The sequence below is a fragment of the Tursiops truncatus genome, chromosome 8 (assembly GCF_011762595.2).
Source record: "Tursiops truncatus isolate mTurTru1 chromosome 8, mTurTru1.mat.Y, whole genome shotgun sequence".
In the NCBI taxonomy this organism is placed as follows: Eukaryota; Metazoa; Chordata; class Mammalia; order Artiodactyla; family Delphinidae; genus Tursiops; species Tursiops truncatus.
The window spans coordinates 61,888,358-61,905,510 of record NC_047041.1 but is presented as its reverse complement, the minus strand read 5'-3'; the positions used below and the strand labels follow the sequence as shown (position 1 = coordinate 61,905,510).

At 36.5% G+C, this 17,153-nt stretch overlaps 1 protein-coding gene across 5 annotated transcripts in view; it reads left to right on the top strand.

Annotated features, from left to right (window-relative positions):
• STK33 (serine/threonine kinase 33) overlaps positions 1 to 17,153 on the top strand; it is a 173,485-nt gene that overhangs the window by 57,920 nt on the left and 98,412 nt on the right. The window lies entirely within an intron of this gene.

The following is a 17,153-nucleotide window of genomic DNA, read 5'->3' as shown; positions in this document are numbered from 1 at the left end:
GGCAAGGGTTAGCAAACTTTTTTGGCAAAGGGCCAGATGGTAGGTATTTTAGGCTTTGTGGGTCAGTCTCTATTGCACCTACTCAACTCTCACTGTAGTGCAAAAGTAGACATAAACGATTTGTAAATGAATGAGCATGGCTGTATTCCAATAAAACTTTATTTATAAAAACAGGCAGTGGGCCACATTTGGTCAACAAGCCATAGTTTGCTAACTGGTTTAAATCACTCCTACTCAAAATTTATCTGTGGAAAAATGGTATCAACATCAGCTGTTGGAAATGCAGATCCTTGTTCCATACTCTAGACTTAAGTGAATCAGAATCTCTGGCGATGGTGCCCAGGCATCTGCATGTTTACCAGTTGATAAGGTGATTCTGGTGCTCACTAAACTTTGAGATCCTCTAGTTTAAATAACATGGCACTTCTCTCTTTAAAAGTTACATATAACTCAAGTGTGAAACTACCTGATGCATTTAATTAATGGCTGATCTTTAATCCCTTTTCCTGTCTTTTCTATGGCATTTGATCTGTTCAAGCTTTCTACTTCTTCTTGGGTCATGACTGGGAATTCATGTTTTGCTCCAGACTTATTGATTTTCTCTAGCATTCAGATTTGTTGCTGTGATGGTTTTAAAACATTTCTGCAATGTTTTTTGACATTCCTATCAAGACATGGATTTATGTTCACTCCCTTTGGATTTAGGCAGGCTTATGATTACTTCAGCCAATAGAGTATGGTGGAAGTGATACTAGGTAACTTCCAAGGCTGGTTCAGAAAAGGCCATGCAGCTTTTATCCAGTTCTCAGGGATGCTCACTCTGGGAGAAGTCTGCTGCCATGTAAAACGTCTGATTGCTCTGAGCCTACCATACTGGAGAGGCCATGTGTAAGCTCCCAGCTATCAGCCAGCGTCTATTGCCAGCCAGCTGAGTAAGCCATTCTGGACACAGTCTAATTGAACCTTCAGAGGACTGCAAACCAGCTGGCATCTCAGTACAGTCACATGAGAGACTCTAGCCTAGATGAGCCCTCCTTGACTTCCTGACTGATAAAATCTGTGAGCATAATAAAATAACTGTTGTTTTAAGCCACTAATTTTGGGGTAGTTTGTTATGCAGTCATTGTAACTAGGAAAATTACCATAGAATTGCAAGTACTATTGTTTTATAATTATCTTAATCGCGTTCTCATCTGTGCTTATGATTTCTTTTATACTCTGAATCTTTTATATGTATATTTTTTCTTTTTCTGATTCTTTTCCATTATAGTTTATTATTAGATATTGAATATAGTTCCCTGAGCTATACAGTAGGTCCTTGTTGTTTACTCTGTTTTGTATATGGTAGCATGCATTGTTAATCCCATACTCCCAATTTATCCCTCCCCACCTTCCCCTTTGGTAACCATAAGTTTGTTTTCTATGCCTGTGAGTCTGTTTCTGTTCTGTAAGTAAGTTCATTTGTACTATTTTTTAGATTCCACATATAAGTGATATCATATACAGTAATGTTTGTCTTTCTCTGTCTGACTTACTTCACTTTGTATGATAATCTCTAGGTCCATCCATGTTGCTACAAATGGTGTTATTTCATGCTTTTTTATGGCTGAGCAATATTCCATTGTATGTATATGTGTGTGTGTATATATATATATATATATGTATGCCACATCTTCTTTATCAGTTCATCTGTTGATGGACACCTAGGTTGCTTCTATGTCTTGACTATTATAATTAGTTATGCTTTGAACATTGGGATGTATGTATCTTTTTGAATTAGAGCTTTCATCTTTTCCAGATATATGCCCAGGAATGGGATTGCTGGATCATATGGCAACTCTGTTTTTAGTTTTTTTAAGGAGCCTCTATACTGTTTTCCATAGTGGCTGCACCAATTTACCTTCCCACTAACAGTGTAGGAGGGTTCCCTTTACTCCACACTCTCTCCAGCATTTGTTATTTGTAGACTTTCTGATGATGGCCATTCGGACTGGAGTGAGGTGGTACCTCGTTGTAGTTTTGATTTGCATTTCTCTAATAATTAGTGATGTTGAGCATCTTTTCATGTGCCTGTTGGCCATCTGTCTCTCTTCTTCGGAGAAATGTCTATTTAGGTCTTCTGTCCATTTTTTTATTGGGTTGTTTGTTTTTTTGTTGTTGTGTTGTATGAGCTGTTTGTATATTTTAGAAATTAAGCCCTTGTTGGTCATATCATTTGCAAATATTTTCTCCCAGTCCATAGGTTATCTTTTCATTTTGTTAATGGTTTCCAAGTTTATAAGTTTGATTAGATCCCATTTGTTTATTTTTGCTTTTATTTCTATTGCCTTGGGAGACTGACCTAACAAAACGTTGCTACTATTTATGTCAGCGAATGTTTTGCTTATGTTCTCTTCTAGGAGTTTTATGGTGTCATGTCTTACATTTAAGTCCTTAAGCCGTTTTGAGTTTATTTTTGTGTATGGTGTGAGGGAGTGTTCTAACTTCATTGATTTACATGCAGCTGTCCAGTTTTCTGAACACCACTGTGTTATCTCCATTGTATATTCTTGCATCCTTTGTTGAAGATTAATTGATGTAGGTGTGTGGGTTTATTTCTGGGCTGTCTATTCTGTTCCATTAATCTATATGTCTGTTTTTGTGCTGATACCATGCTGTTTTGATTACTGTAGCTTTGTAATATTATCTGAAATTCAGAAGCATTATGCCTCCAGCTTTGTTCTTTTTCATCAGGATTGCTCTGGAAATTCTGGGTCTTTTATCATTCCATATAAATTTTAGGATTATTTGTTCTAGTTCTGTGAAAATTTTCATTTGATAGGGATCACATTAAATCTGTAGATTGCTTTGGGTAGTATGGCCATTTTAACTATATTAATTATTCTAATCCAAGAACATGGGATATCTTTCCATTTCCTTGAATCATCTTTGATTTCCTTTATCAATGTTTAGTTCTCTGCATATAAGTCTTTTACCTCCTTGGTTAGGTTTATTCCTAGGTATTTTTTTTAATGTGATTTTTTTTTTTACTTTCTCTTTCTGATATTTCATTGTTAGTATAAAGAAATGCAACAGATTTCTGTTTATTAATCTTGTATCTTGGTACCTTGCTGAATTCATTTATCAGTTCTAATATGTTTTGTGTGGAGTCTTTAGGGTCTTCTGTATAGAGTATCATGTCATCTGCATATAAGGACAATTTTACCTCTTCTATTCCGATTTGGATACCTTTTATTTCTTTTTCTTGTCTGATTGCTGTGGCTGGGACTCCCAATACCATGTTGAATAGAAGTTGTAAGAGTGGGCATCCTTGTCTTGTTCCAGAATTTAGTGGGAAGGCTTTCAGCTTTTCACCGTTGAGTGTTATGTTGGCTGTGGGTTTGTCATAAATGGCTTTTATCATGTTGAGATATGTTCCCTCTATACACACTTTGGCAAGAGTTTTTATCATGAATGGATGGTTAATTTTATCAGATGCTTTTTATGCATCTATTGAGATGAGCAAACAAAACCTAAAGTCAGCAGAAGGAAGAAAATAATAAAGATCAGAGAGGAAATAAATAAAATAAAGATTAAAAAAATAGAAAAACTCAATAAAACCAAGAACTATTTTTTTTAAAGGATAAGCAAAATTGACAAACCTCTGGCCAAGCTCATCAAGAAGAAGAGAGGACCCAAATAAAATAAGAAATGAAAGAGGAGAAATAACAACCAATATCACAGAAATACAAAATACCATAAGAAAATATTATGAACAGTTATATACCAACAAAATGGACAATGTAGAAGAAATGGACAAGTTTCTGGAAACATACAGCCTGCCAAAACTGAACCAAGAAGAAACATAATCTGAACAGACCAATCACTAGAAGTGAAATAGAATCTGTAATAATAATTTAAAAAACCTCCCTGCAAACAAGAGTCCAGGACAGATGGCTTCACGGGGGAATTCTGCCAAACATACAAAGAAGAACTTATACCTATCTTTCTCAAACTCTTCCAAAAGATTGAAGAGGAAGGAACACATCCAAAGTCATTCTGTGAAGCCACCATCACCCTGATACCAAAATCAGACAAAGATACTACCAAAAAAGAAAATTACAGGCCAGTATTTTTGATGAATATAGATGCAAAAGTCCTCAGCAAAATATTAGCAGACTGAATCCAGTAACACATAAAAGGGATCATACACCATGATCAAGTTGAATCTTATATATTTATTTTTGCTCTCAATTTTCTTTTATTTATTAATCATGTCAAAGAATCAGTCTTTAGATTTATTCATTCTACTATGTGAGATATTTGTTTCATTAATTGAAGCTTTACCCTTTTTCATCTTTTCTTCCTACTTTCTGTTTATTTAATTGTTCTTTTCCTAGTTGCTAAACGTGAGCACTAGGTTAATTTTCTTTTTCATTTTTCGTCTTGTATAAGAAATACATTTGAAGCCATCAGATTTCTTCTGAGTATAACCTTCACTGTTCCTCGTAAGTTTGGTAGGAAACATTTTCCTCTTCACAGTTTTCCTGAGAGTTTGTATTTCAGTTTTGATTTTTGTTTTATCAAAGCATTTTGGAAAATATTTCTAAATTTCCAAATAGTTAAGTTTTTTTCTTGGTGGGGAGGGAGGGTCTTTCATTTTTCCAACATATATAATAAGTACATATTTCTCTACTACTATAAGAAAATAAAATTCTAACTATTTTCCACACCAAGACCCTCTCTTCTTCCTTTACCAGTAAGTTTGCTTTTTACTTTAGGGTGCTTTTACTTACTGATTCCCCACATAAGTGCTTTAAATGCTTTTCCTTCTGCTGTCTCCTCAGGCCTGACCTTCTCAAACCTAAGTTGCTTTAAAAAAAAAAATAGTTTAGTAATACTTGTTTCAGACTATGATTAGCTTTTTATTCTTTGTTTAGTGCTGATTATTATACATTCTCATTCCATTTCAAGGTACCATGATGCTACCCACAGTCTTGTCTCCTTGGATGCAAAGGCTTTCTTCCATCCTAGGGAGCAGGAGGGATGTAGCACACCTTTTCAGCCCCCACTTTCACCAGCCTCAGGACCTAATGGAAAATGCTTAATAAATAATATGCTTATTTTAACTCTACCCCTATTGTATTTTTATGGCTTAACTGTTTTGCTTGGAGTGTTGATTTCATTGAAAATTTTGGAATGAAATATTCCTACACATATAAAGAATGGAAATCAACTACAGTTTACATGGAAGTTTTTCATTAAAAATGTCTCTTCTTATAGATTTCCCCCAAAAGATAAGATTTAATAACTAAACCCTTATCCTTTAAATAGGAATTATACTTAGTGTAGATCAGTTCATGCCATTTAATATTTGAATATGTTGTAGTAAATAGTAAACTTGGTTGGGGTCTTGATGCTCATTCATTTTAAGCTCCTATTTAGGGAGGAATCTTTTCTCCACATTTCCTGACCTCCTGTGTAGAAACTTCTGCCCTCTTCTGGAGTGAAATGGATATTCTTTCCTATTGCCTTGGGCTGAAATGCTTTCCCACATCATAAGTCATATTTTTGCTGAATTGCCCGGTTCAGACATTTTGTTTTCTTATTTCAAGGGTATATAAACTATTTGTTACTAGTTAAACGTGATCTAAACTTTGGTAAACCATAATTTGGAATTGATAAATTAGTTTTTGATTACCCAAGTTGAAAAAGCTTGCTCTTTCCATCTTGTATTTTATACTTTTGTTTTGTGCCTTGCACTGAAACTATTTGTACATATGCCGTATTATTGATATTTCCTTTTAGATTGAAAGGATCCAGGACTTCACTATTTTGTTTCCTATATAGGGCCCATAATTCCTTGCACATAGTAGAACTTGACCAACATTATTAAATAAATGATTGAATAAATAGATATAACTGCCATTGTGATAATAGTAAAGTGATTTTAGTAGTGGTCCTACAAATTTACCATGGTAACTTTTTAAAAAAATTATATAGACTATCCTGTTAGAGCAAAATTATTTTCTGGATATAATCAAAATATACTACACAGTACATATAGTACATACAAAGCTGAATTCTGGGAAGCCTATTCATCTGTGAAACTCAAAATCTTTAGATACTTGATAGTTCTTTCAGCATCTGGATATGGCAAGATCAATGGATTAAGCAGTAATTTACCCATTCATTGCAGATGGAAATTGCATATGTGGTAAATTAGTACCTCTCCTTTTGCCTCTCCAAAGCATATAGAACAGATTTTGGCTAAGTTTTGATACTGCTTACCAATGCCATATAGTGGTGGGGAAGTGGGGAAACTGTGTGGCAGACTTGAGGCAAAACTGGGGACTGGAGAACACCCGGGCACCTTGGAAATCTGGATAGGGGCAAAGGCAGGTGCTTTGGACAGTGAGTGGACTAGTGACTGGGCATTGGGGACTCCATGGGGTTGGGTGTTCATCCCAGAGGATGAGAGTAAAGGGACAAGAGAAACAACATTATCTAATTGACAAATCAGATAACAGCTCTCAAGTTTATGTCTAAGCTTTGCCATTAGTTAGTGTATCGAATATTTTAGCAGCTTGTTTTCCACCCAGATTGGGAAAATAGTAGTATAAGGGAGATTAACTATGACCAATCCTTAATTCCTGTTATTTGAGTTTCCATTTGTGTCCATAGTTGTATGCAGTGGATCCTGGGTGGCCCAGTCAAAATTACTAACTTCTTCTGTGTTCCCACAATAGCAACCTTAACTGGGCACTTAATTCATTCTTCTTTGTGTTAAAGTTAGTTGGTCACATGTCCATATTCATATTTTTCAATAACAATTTGGTCAAACTTTGGACCAAATTTTACTGGGTAGTAAAATCAATTTAGTGGAGTGATAGTAGGGTGCTGTGACAAGATTTTTTAAAAATTGGGAATAGAATAGACAAGAATAACAAGTAGAGTGTATTATAAATACTAAGGGTATTTTTATTAAACATTAATTTCACTGTATATATACATGCGTGTGTGTGTATGTGTGTGTACTGGGTCATAATGTAAAAATATATTTGCTATTGTGGATCAGGTCAAATGAGTTTGACATGGATATGTACTATCTTTCCTCCTTCACTGTTACCTTTACCTTTACCATAGAACTTATCAAAGAATCTTTGGGGCATAACGTGAGTGGTTTGGTCATGATTTAGACTCATTCCCTGTTCCATTACCCCACAACGTGTGTTGAGTGCTTACAATTTATCAGGCACTAGTGTAAGCATTTTACATGGGTTAATTCATTTAATCCTCATAATAACCTATGGAAGATGCTTTATTATCCCAATTTACTAATGAGGAAACTAAAGCACAAAAGTAGATTAAGTAGATTTAAATCACAGATTTAGTAAGTGGCCAGGACTTGAACCTGGGCAGTCCATGGTGTAATGGAAAGAACACTGCACTGTTCAAGGGCAGAGAGCTAAGCTGGAGGGCTAGTTGGCCTAGGGAATTTTGCTCAGTAAGGCTCTTTCTTTGGGCAGGGCTGCTAGACAGAAGACCTCACATAGGTATGACTGGGCCCTGAAATTAGGTAAAGCTGTAAGATAGACTGAATTCCTGCTTTTCTTTTTTTTTTTTCTTTTAAAGATTTATTTATTTATTTAAATTATTTTTGGCTGTGTTGGGTCTTAGTTGCGGCATGCAGGATCTTCATTGAGGCACGCAGGATCTTCTTTGTGGTGCGCAGATTCTTCCTTGCGGCATGTGGGCTTCTCTCAGTTGTGGCATGAGAGTTTTCTCTTCTTTAGTTGTGGCATGCAGGCTCCAGGGTGCATGGGCTCTGTAGTTTGCAGCATGCAGCCTCTCTAGTTGAAGCAGGTGAGCTCAGCAGCTGTGGTGCATGGGCTTAGTTGCCCCGTGGCACGTGGGATCTTAGTTCCCTGACCAGGGATCAAACCCATGCCCCCTGCATTGTAAGGCAGATTCTTTACCACTACCCCTGGACCACCAGGGAATTCCCCTACTTTTCAATTAATATTTGATGCTGTGTGGACAAAGCTTGAGATAAGTGGCCAAATGCCTTGCCTTTCAAGAAAAATTCATATTTAGTCTGCCCCCATCAATTTACTTAAGTTAATCTTGGCAAATTTTCAGGGACAATTTAATTTTTTAAAAATTTACCACTTTAAAGTGTACTACTCCATGGTTGTACAACCATCACTACCTTCTAATCTGAGAACATTTTCTTCTCCCCAAAAAAGAAACCTCAGACCCATTGACAGTCACTGCGCATCGTCACCCTTTCCCCTCCCGCTAGGCTTTGACATACACTAATCTAGTTTCTGTCTCTACGGATTTGCCTATTCTGGACATTTCATGTCAATAGAGTCATTCAATATGTGGCCTTTTGAATCTGGCTTCTTTTACTTAGCATAATATTTTCAAGGTTAACCCACATTGTACATATATTAGTGGCTGAATTTTATATATATAAATATATATAAATTATATGTATATCACATACCACATTTTGTTTATCCGTTCATCAGTTGATAGACATTTGGATTGTTTCTAACTTTTTTGGTGCTGTGAATAATGCTGCTCTATTCAGTTGTGTATACGTTTTTGTGTAACATGTTTTCATATTCTCTTGGGTCTATACCTAGGAATTGCTGGGTCATATGGTAACCCTTTGTTTAACTTCGGAGGAACTACCAAATTGTTTTTCATGGCTACACCATTGTACATTCCCACCAGTGATGCCATTTTGCATTCCAGTTACTCCACATTCTCTCCAACACTTATTTTCTGGTTTTGTTTATTTAACTGTAGCCATCCTGGTGAGTGTGAGTTAGTATCTTACTGTGGTTTTCTTTTTCCTTTTTTTTTAATTTGGCTGTGCCACACAGCATGCAGGATCTTAGTTCCCCAACCAGGGATTGAACCCGCAGCCACTGCACTGGAAGCACGGAGCTTTAACCACTGGACTGCCAGGGACGTCCCTCATTGTGGTTTTCACTTGCATTACAATAATGACTAAAGAAATTGAGCATCTGTTCATGTGCTTATCGGCATTTGTATATCTTCTTTGATAAATTAGTTTTTGATTACCCAAGTTGGAAGAGCTTGTTCTTTCCATCTTGTGCTTTATACGTTTGTTTTCTGCCTTGCATTGAAATTATATTTAAATATTCCATGTTATTTCCTTTTATATTGAAGGGATCTTTTTTCCAATATTATTATGTCTATTCTGGGTCCCTTGCATTTCTATATGAATTTTAGGATTGTCAATTTCTGCAGAAAAAAAAGACACTTGGAAATGGATAGTGATTGCATTGAATTGGTAGATCAATTTGAGAAGTATTGCCATCTTAACAATACTAGGTTTTCCAACACATGAAGTCAAAGTGTCTTTTCATTTTTTTCTTTAAGTTCTTATAACAGAGTTTTATGTTCTCAGTGTACAGGTCTTGTACTTATTTTGTTATTTACTCTTGTTTTTTTAAAATTATTTAATTAATTAATTTATGGCTGTGTTGGGTCTTCGTTTCTGTGCGAGGGTTTTCTCTAGTTGTGGCAAGTGGGGGCCACTCTTCATCGCGGTGCGCGGGCTTCTCACTATCACGGCCTTTCTTGCTGTGGAGCACAGGCTCCAGACGCGCAGGCTCCATAATTGTGGCTTATGGGCCCAGTTGCTCCGCAGCATGTGGGATCTTCCCAGACCAGTGCTCGAACCCATGTCCCCTGCATTAGCAGGCAGATTCTCAACCACTGCGCCACCAGGGAAGCCCCTACTCTTGTTTTTTGATATTATTGGATTAAATCATTTTCTTAATTTTATTTTCTAATTTTTCATTTCTAGTGTATAAAAATACAACTGATTTATGTATATTGATCTTGTATCCTGCAGCCTTGCTAACCTTGTTTATTAGCTTGTGTGTGCACGTGTGTGTTTATGTATTCCTTAGAATGTTCTATATACAGGATCATGTCATTTGCAAATAGAGGTAATCTTTTCCAGTTTCCCTTCCAATCTAGATGCTTTTTATTTTATTTTCATGTTTAGTGCTCTCCAGGCTAGAACCTCCGGTACAGTGTTAAATAGAAGTGGTGAGAGTAGGCATCCTTGACTTGTTTCTCATCTTGGGGGAAAAGCTTTCAGTCTTTCACCAGTAACTATGATGTTAGCTATGGGTTTTTTGTAGATGCCCTTTGTCAGTTTGAAAAAGTTCCCTTCTGTTCCTAGTTTGTTGAATGTTTTTATCTTGAGAGAGTGTTGGATTTTGTTAAATGTTTTTGCTGCAGGTATTGAGATGATCATGTGTTTATTTTCCCTGGATTTTATAAATATGGTGTATTACATTGACTTTATATGTTGAACCAACCTTGTATTCCTGAGATCAACCTCCTCTCATAGTATTGTGTAATCCTTTTCATATGCTGCTTGATTCAGTACTTTGGTGGTATATGCTGCTGGTATTCTGTTGAGGGTTTTTGCATTTATCATCAATCATAAGGAATATTGATCTCTAGTTGTGTGTGTGTGTGTGCACTTATGTGATGTCTCTGACTGTTTTGTTATCAATATAATTCTGGCCTTAGGCTACTCACTTCATTTTTGAAGGGTAGTTTTTGCTGGATTTAGAATTTTTGATTGACAGGTTTTTTTTTTTTCTTCAGAACTTTGAATATGTCATTCCATTTCCTTCATTCTGTTTCTAATGAGAATACAGCTGTTAATCTTACTGAACATTTCTTGAATGTGATAAGTCACTTCTCTCTTGCTGCTTTCAAAATTCTCTTTGTCTTTTGACAGTTTGGCTAATATATGTCAAGGTGTGGATCTCTTTGAGTTTATCCTCCTTGGAGTTTTTTGAGCTTCTAGATGTGGCGATTAATGTTTTTCATCAAATTGGAAGTTTTTGGCCATTATTTCCTCAAGTATTCTTTCTTCCCATTTCTGTTTCTCCCCTTCTTCTGAGAATCCCGTTATGCTTATATTAGTACAGTTGATGGTATCTCCACAGGTTTTTGAGACTGTGTTTATTTTTCTTTATTGTTTTTACCTTTGTTTCTCAAACTAGATAATCTTCATTGACATGTATCTTCAAGTTTATTGTTTCTTCTGTCTGCTCAAATCTGCTATTGAGCATCTCTCATGAAATATTCATTTCAATTATTGTACTTTTCAATTCTAGAATTTGTTTGATTTTTTAAAAAATAATTTATATATCTCTATCGATAATCTCTATTTGGGGAGATAACCACATACTTTCTTTTAGTTCATTAGACATGGTTTCTTGCAGCTCTTTGAACATATTTATTTATTTATTTAATTTATTTATTTTTGGCTGCATTGGGTCTTCGTTGCCACACATGCGCTTTCTCTAGTTGCAGCGCGCTGGGGCCTCTCTTGTTGAGGATCATGGGCTCTAGGCACGTGGACTTCAGTAGTTGTGACACGTGGGCTTCGGTAGTTGTGGCTTGTGGGCTCTAGAGCACAACCTCAGTAGTTGTGGCGCATGGGCTTAGTTGCTCTGCGGCATGTGGGATCTTCCCAGACCAGGGCTTGAACCCGTATCCCCTGCATTGGCAGGCAGATTCTTAACCATTGCACCACCAGGGAAGCCCTGAACATATTTGAATTAACTCATTTAAAGTCTTTGTGTAGTAGCATCTGGGCCTCCTCAGGGCCAGTTTCTATTAAGTGCTTTTGTTCTTCTATATGGCCATACTTTCTTGGGTTTTTTGTGTGTTTGTTTGTTTTTGCATGGCTCATAATTTTTTGTTGAAAACTGGACATTTTAAATAATGTGGCAACTTTGGAAATCAGATACTCTCCCATCCCCAGGGTTTTTTTTTTTTTTCTATTGGTTGTTGTTGTAGTAGTTGTTTGTTTAGTGACTTTTCTGAACTAATTATGTGAAGTCTGTATTGTTTGCTTTGTGTGGCCACTGATGTCTCTACTTGTTTAGCTTAGTGGTGAGCTAGTGATTGGAAGAGTGACCAACAAATCACCAGTCTTTGCTGAGGAGCTCTATGTGCGTGTTGGGGTGCACCGTCAACACTTAGCAAGGTGTATGACAGCTCTGTCTTAACCTTCACTTCCTGCTTGTGCAGAGCCTCAAGGTCAGACAGAGATGAGAGCTTAGGGGCTTCTCAAGTTTTCCTTTTCCATGTGTACAGACCTATGTGTGTGTGTGGTCTCCTAGATTCCCAAGACTATGTTGGAGCTTTTCTTTTCTCTTTTTTAAATTAATTTTTATTGGAGTATAGTTGCTTTACAATGTTGTGTTAGTTTCTACTGTACAGCAAAATGAATTCATCCCAATTCATCCCACTCCCCTTCCCCCTTGGTATCCATACCTTTGAATGTCTGTGTCTCTGCTTCTGCTTTGCAGATAGGATCATCTATACCATTTTTCTAGATTCCACATATATCTGTTAATATATGGTATTTGTTTTTCTCTTTATGACTTACTTCACTCCGTATGACAGTCTCTGGGTTCATCCATGTCTCTACAAATGACCTTTTTGTTCCTTTTATGGCTGAGTAATATTCCATTGTATATACGTACCACATCTTCTTTATCCATTCCTCTGTTAATGGACATTTAGGTTGCTTCCATGTTCTGGCTATCGTAAATAGTGCTACAGTGAACATTGGGGTGCGTGTATCTTTTTTTTTTTTTTTTTTTTGCGGTACGCGGGCCTCTCACTGTTGTGGCCTCTGCCGTTGCGGAGCACAAGCTCCGGACGCGCAGGCTCAGAGGCCATGGTTCACAGGCCTAGCCGCTCCGCGGCATGTGGGATCTTCCCAGACTGGGGCACGAACCTGTGTCCCCTGCATCAGCAGGCGGACTCTCAACCACTGTGCCACCAGGGAAGCCCGCGTGTATCTTTTTGAATTATGGTTTTCTCTGGGTATATGCTCAGTAGTGGGATTGCTGGGTCATAGGGTAGTTCTATTTTTAGTTTCTTAAGGAACCTCCATACTGTTCTCCATAGTGGCTATATCAATTTACATTCCCACCAATGGTGCAAGAGGGTTCCCTTTTCTCCACACCCTCTTCTGTGTTGAAGCTTTTCAAAGCCCCTATGGGTGAATATTTCTCAGCTGTTTCTTTTAAGCTTTTTGGTTAGTCTATTGTTGCTCCAAGTAGTAACTACTTCCTCAAGCAGCTGTGAAGTTAGAACACTTGCTTGTAACTGTTTTCAGCAAATGCGCCTTGGGAGAAGGCTTTTTTATACTAGGTGAGTTCTGAGTCAGGTCAATTACAGACTGACTTATAAGTGGGGTCTTCCAGGGAACCATCAGAAAGATCAAATAATGACAGTTCTTTGGGAATGAGGATTTGAAAGGGCTCCAGCTCCATTCTGCTCTACCCAGTGACTACTAGGCTGTACCAGGAATGTGGGCTATTATTTTTCAAGACTATTGCAGAGATGAGAATGGGGGATGGGAGCAAGGGAAGTTAAAATGTCACAAAGCTTCTTGTTCTTCCTGAGATACAACTATTTATTGACTTAAAAATAAATGCTTCCTGTGTTGCTGCAAGGCTTTGGTTAATTTCCAGAGCTCTGGAATAGTTTATTCTAATAATTTTGTCAGCTTTTTCATTGCTTTTATGGATGAACAAAATTTTGGAGGTCCCTAATCTGCCATTTTTGCCAACAATACCCCATAACTTAATTTTAAAATAAAACTTTCCAGCCCTCATCTTCCTTGAAAGTTTTGAGCCACCTGGCTTTTGCCAGTCTTTCCTTCATTAAATACCCTCTTTTCTGCCTCTGTGGATACTCTTTTCCATTGTTCAGTGGACTCTCTTCCTCTGATTATCCTTTAGAATTTGATGTTTCTGAAAGTTCTGTCCTTGACTCTCTTACGTTTCCATTCCACACATCCTTCCTGGGTGATCTCACCTATACCTGTGATTTCAGTTGCCTCTTCTATGACATAACTCTTAACTCCAAGTTTTAAATCCAGATTTCTTTTTATCTTTGGACTTATGTAACCACTGCCTCTTAGACATCTCCACTTCAGTGTCCTCTTTGACTTTGTCTCTTAGCATGGTCATAGGTGATCAGTTACCAAGTTCGATCACTCTACCTCCTGAATATCTGTAGAATCTATTTTCCCCATCCCTGATGCTGCTTTCCTAATTAGGACCACATTTCTGTCTTGCTTAAACTATTGTAATACTTTCTTGTCTCTATGTCTCCAGTCTTGTTCTGCCTTTCATACATTTTCTATACTGCAGGTAGAACATGCTTTCTAAAAAGCGCATTTCTTTTTGTCCTTCATTGGGGAGACAATAGCTAGCAATATAGACACCATCCCTGCTTTCAGGGAACTTTGGGTATAGGGAGGGACACAGACACATACAGTTCCAAGTATGCTAGAGCAAGTACATGCACAAAGGAGAGGCATACACTCAACTGAGACTCAAGACATCAAGAAAATTTCAAAGGAGATGATATCTAAGCTGAGATCTGCAGGTAGAGCAGAAATTTTAACAATGAAGGGAAGAATGGGAAAGAGTATTCCAGGCTGAGAGTGCATGTAGGAAGGCCTAGAGAAAGCATAGAATTGCAGGAAATGAAAGAAGTTCTGTATGTTGGAAAACTTTACATTGAGGAAGTAGAATCAGTTAAGCCTGAAGAGGTAAACTGGGGCCATATCACACTGAAGCGATTTTTGTTGGGAAGAAACATGATGAGTTTTGCATATTAGAAAAAGCATCTTGGCTAGAGTATGGAGAACGCTTTGCATGAGAGGGTTGACTTGGAATCAGAGTGACCAGTTAGGAAGCTCTTGCAGTATTCCAGGCAAGAGATAATATTGATGTAGACATTTGGAATGGAGAAAGTCAGATCGATTTGAGAAGTGTTTTGGAAATAGAATTGTTGAATGTGGAGACCAAGGGAGAGAGAGGAACTAAGGAAAATTGTATTATTCACTTAATAAAGCTATCTATTCCAATAGCTATTTAGAACATAGAGCTTTTTTAAAAAATTGAAATGTAGTTGACGTACAATATTGTATTAGTTTCACGTGTACAGCAAAGTGATTCTGATATGAATATATATATATTCAGATTCTTTTCCATAATAGGTTAATACAAGATACTGAGTATAGTTCCCTGTGTTATACAGTAAATCCTTGTTTTTTTAATCAATTCTTTATATGGAAGTGTGTGTCTGTTAATCCCATATTCCTAATTTATTCCTCCCCACCCTCTTTCCCCTTAGTAAACATAAGTTTGTTTTCTATGTCTTTGAGTCTGATTCTGTTTTGTAAATAAATTCATTTGTATTATTTTTTAGATTCCACATTTAAGTGGTATAATATTTGTCTTACTCTGTCTGACTTCACTCAGTATGATATTTTCTCTAGGTCCATCCATGTTGCTGCAAATGGCAATATTTCATTCTTTTTATGGCTGAGTAATATTCCATTATATATATACCACATCTTCTTTACTCATTCACCTGTCGATGGACATTAGGTTACTTCCATGTCTTGGCTATTGTAACTAGTGCTGCTATGAATATTGGAGTATATATATCTTTTTGAATTAGAGTTTTCATCTTTTCTGGATATATGCCCAGGAGTGGGATAGCTGGATCATATAGTAGCTCTATTTTTAATTTTTTAAGGAACCTCCATACTGTTTTTCATAGTGGCTGCACCAATTTACATTCCCACCAGCAGTGTACAAGGGTTCCCTTTTCTCCACACCCTCTCCAGCATTTGTTACTTGTAGAGTTTTTGATGATGGCCATTTGGACCAGAGTGAGGTGATACCTTATTGTAGTTTTGATGTGCATTTCTTAATAATTAGCAATACTGAGCATCTTTTAATGTACCTTAGAACATAAAGCTTTTATATATGTATGCACTTCAGTGACAAGAAAGTATGTGGTGTTTTGTAGATTTTCTTCTTAAAATTATCTACATCTGGTATAAGTCTAAGACCTAAGCTCCCCTGAATAGACTTTACTGTTCACTTGGTAAAAGCTGGTAAATGTAGACCTAATGCCTGGTCAATTTATTTCTGTGAGCCTAGCACTGTATATTCTATCAGGATTCATGATTAAAATTATCTCAACATTTCAGGTCAACTTTTTTTTTTTATCATAAGGATAAAATTACATAGTTGATACCATCAGCTTTCCCATGCTACAGAAGAATGTTTCTACTTTGGAATTTTCAGTATAAAGCAATCAAAAACTTTTGCAGTTTTCTGTTTGTAGTATAGTAGAACATCTGACTAGAGTAAAAGTCTTACTGATTTTAGGTTCAGTTTTATTTGGTCACTTTTTACCAAATGAATTTATGTCTACATGACTAACTTTTGCTATCTGATTAAAAAGCATACTTTGAAATGTAGCATTCTTTGAATTTGAAGGCCTGTTTTAAAGTTTGTCATTTCATCACTAAGACCTGAAAAAAGAGTCATTGATCATTTTTGCAGAAGAGGTTTGGAAATTCATATATTTGGACGTTCATATTCTTCTGCATGGACTTTGAAGAAATAATAATCCTCCTATAACCACTATTCCCTGAACTATTCTAATATTTGTGAAATGGATGTGTGGTTGGATATGGTATTGTTAAACAAAAGTAGCTTTCAGTTTAATTTTAATCAGGATCATCAATCTATTTTTATTTTTGGAAATAAATGAAATATTAATATTATTTTTTAAATGTTATAGAGGACATTTAAAATCTTCATGATAAAAAAAGAGAGAAATGATGATTTTCTTTTAATTGAAGACAAAAAATCCCTTGGCTCCAAAAAAGAAATACTCTGTATTCTCAGTTGCTTTTAAAAATCTTGAACCTGTCAGTGAAATTGTGTAATCTAGTAATAACATGCCTAAGGCTTATTGCCTTTTCTTGGGCAACAGTATCAGCAAATGATGTGCTCTATCGATTTTAATCACATTGTTTTACAGTTCCATTGCAGTGTTTGGGAAACTCACCAAGTAAATAAATCTGTGGATACAGACACCTCTTTTTTTTCTCTGAAAACCTAACCAATTGTATATTATTCCTTCTTGATCAGTTGCTAAGGTATAACACAGAGTAGTAATATTTTGAGAGGCTGTGGTCTTGGCTAGGCTAAAATGTTCTTGATATTCAGCACTACATATTTTAAAAATAAAATTCTTATAAATGT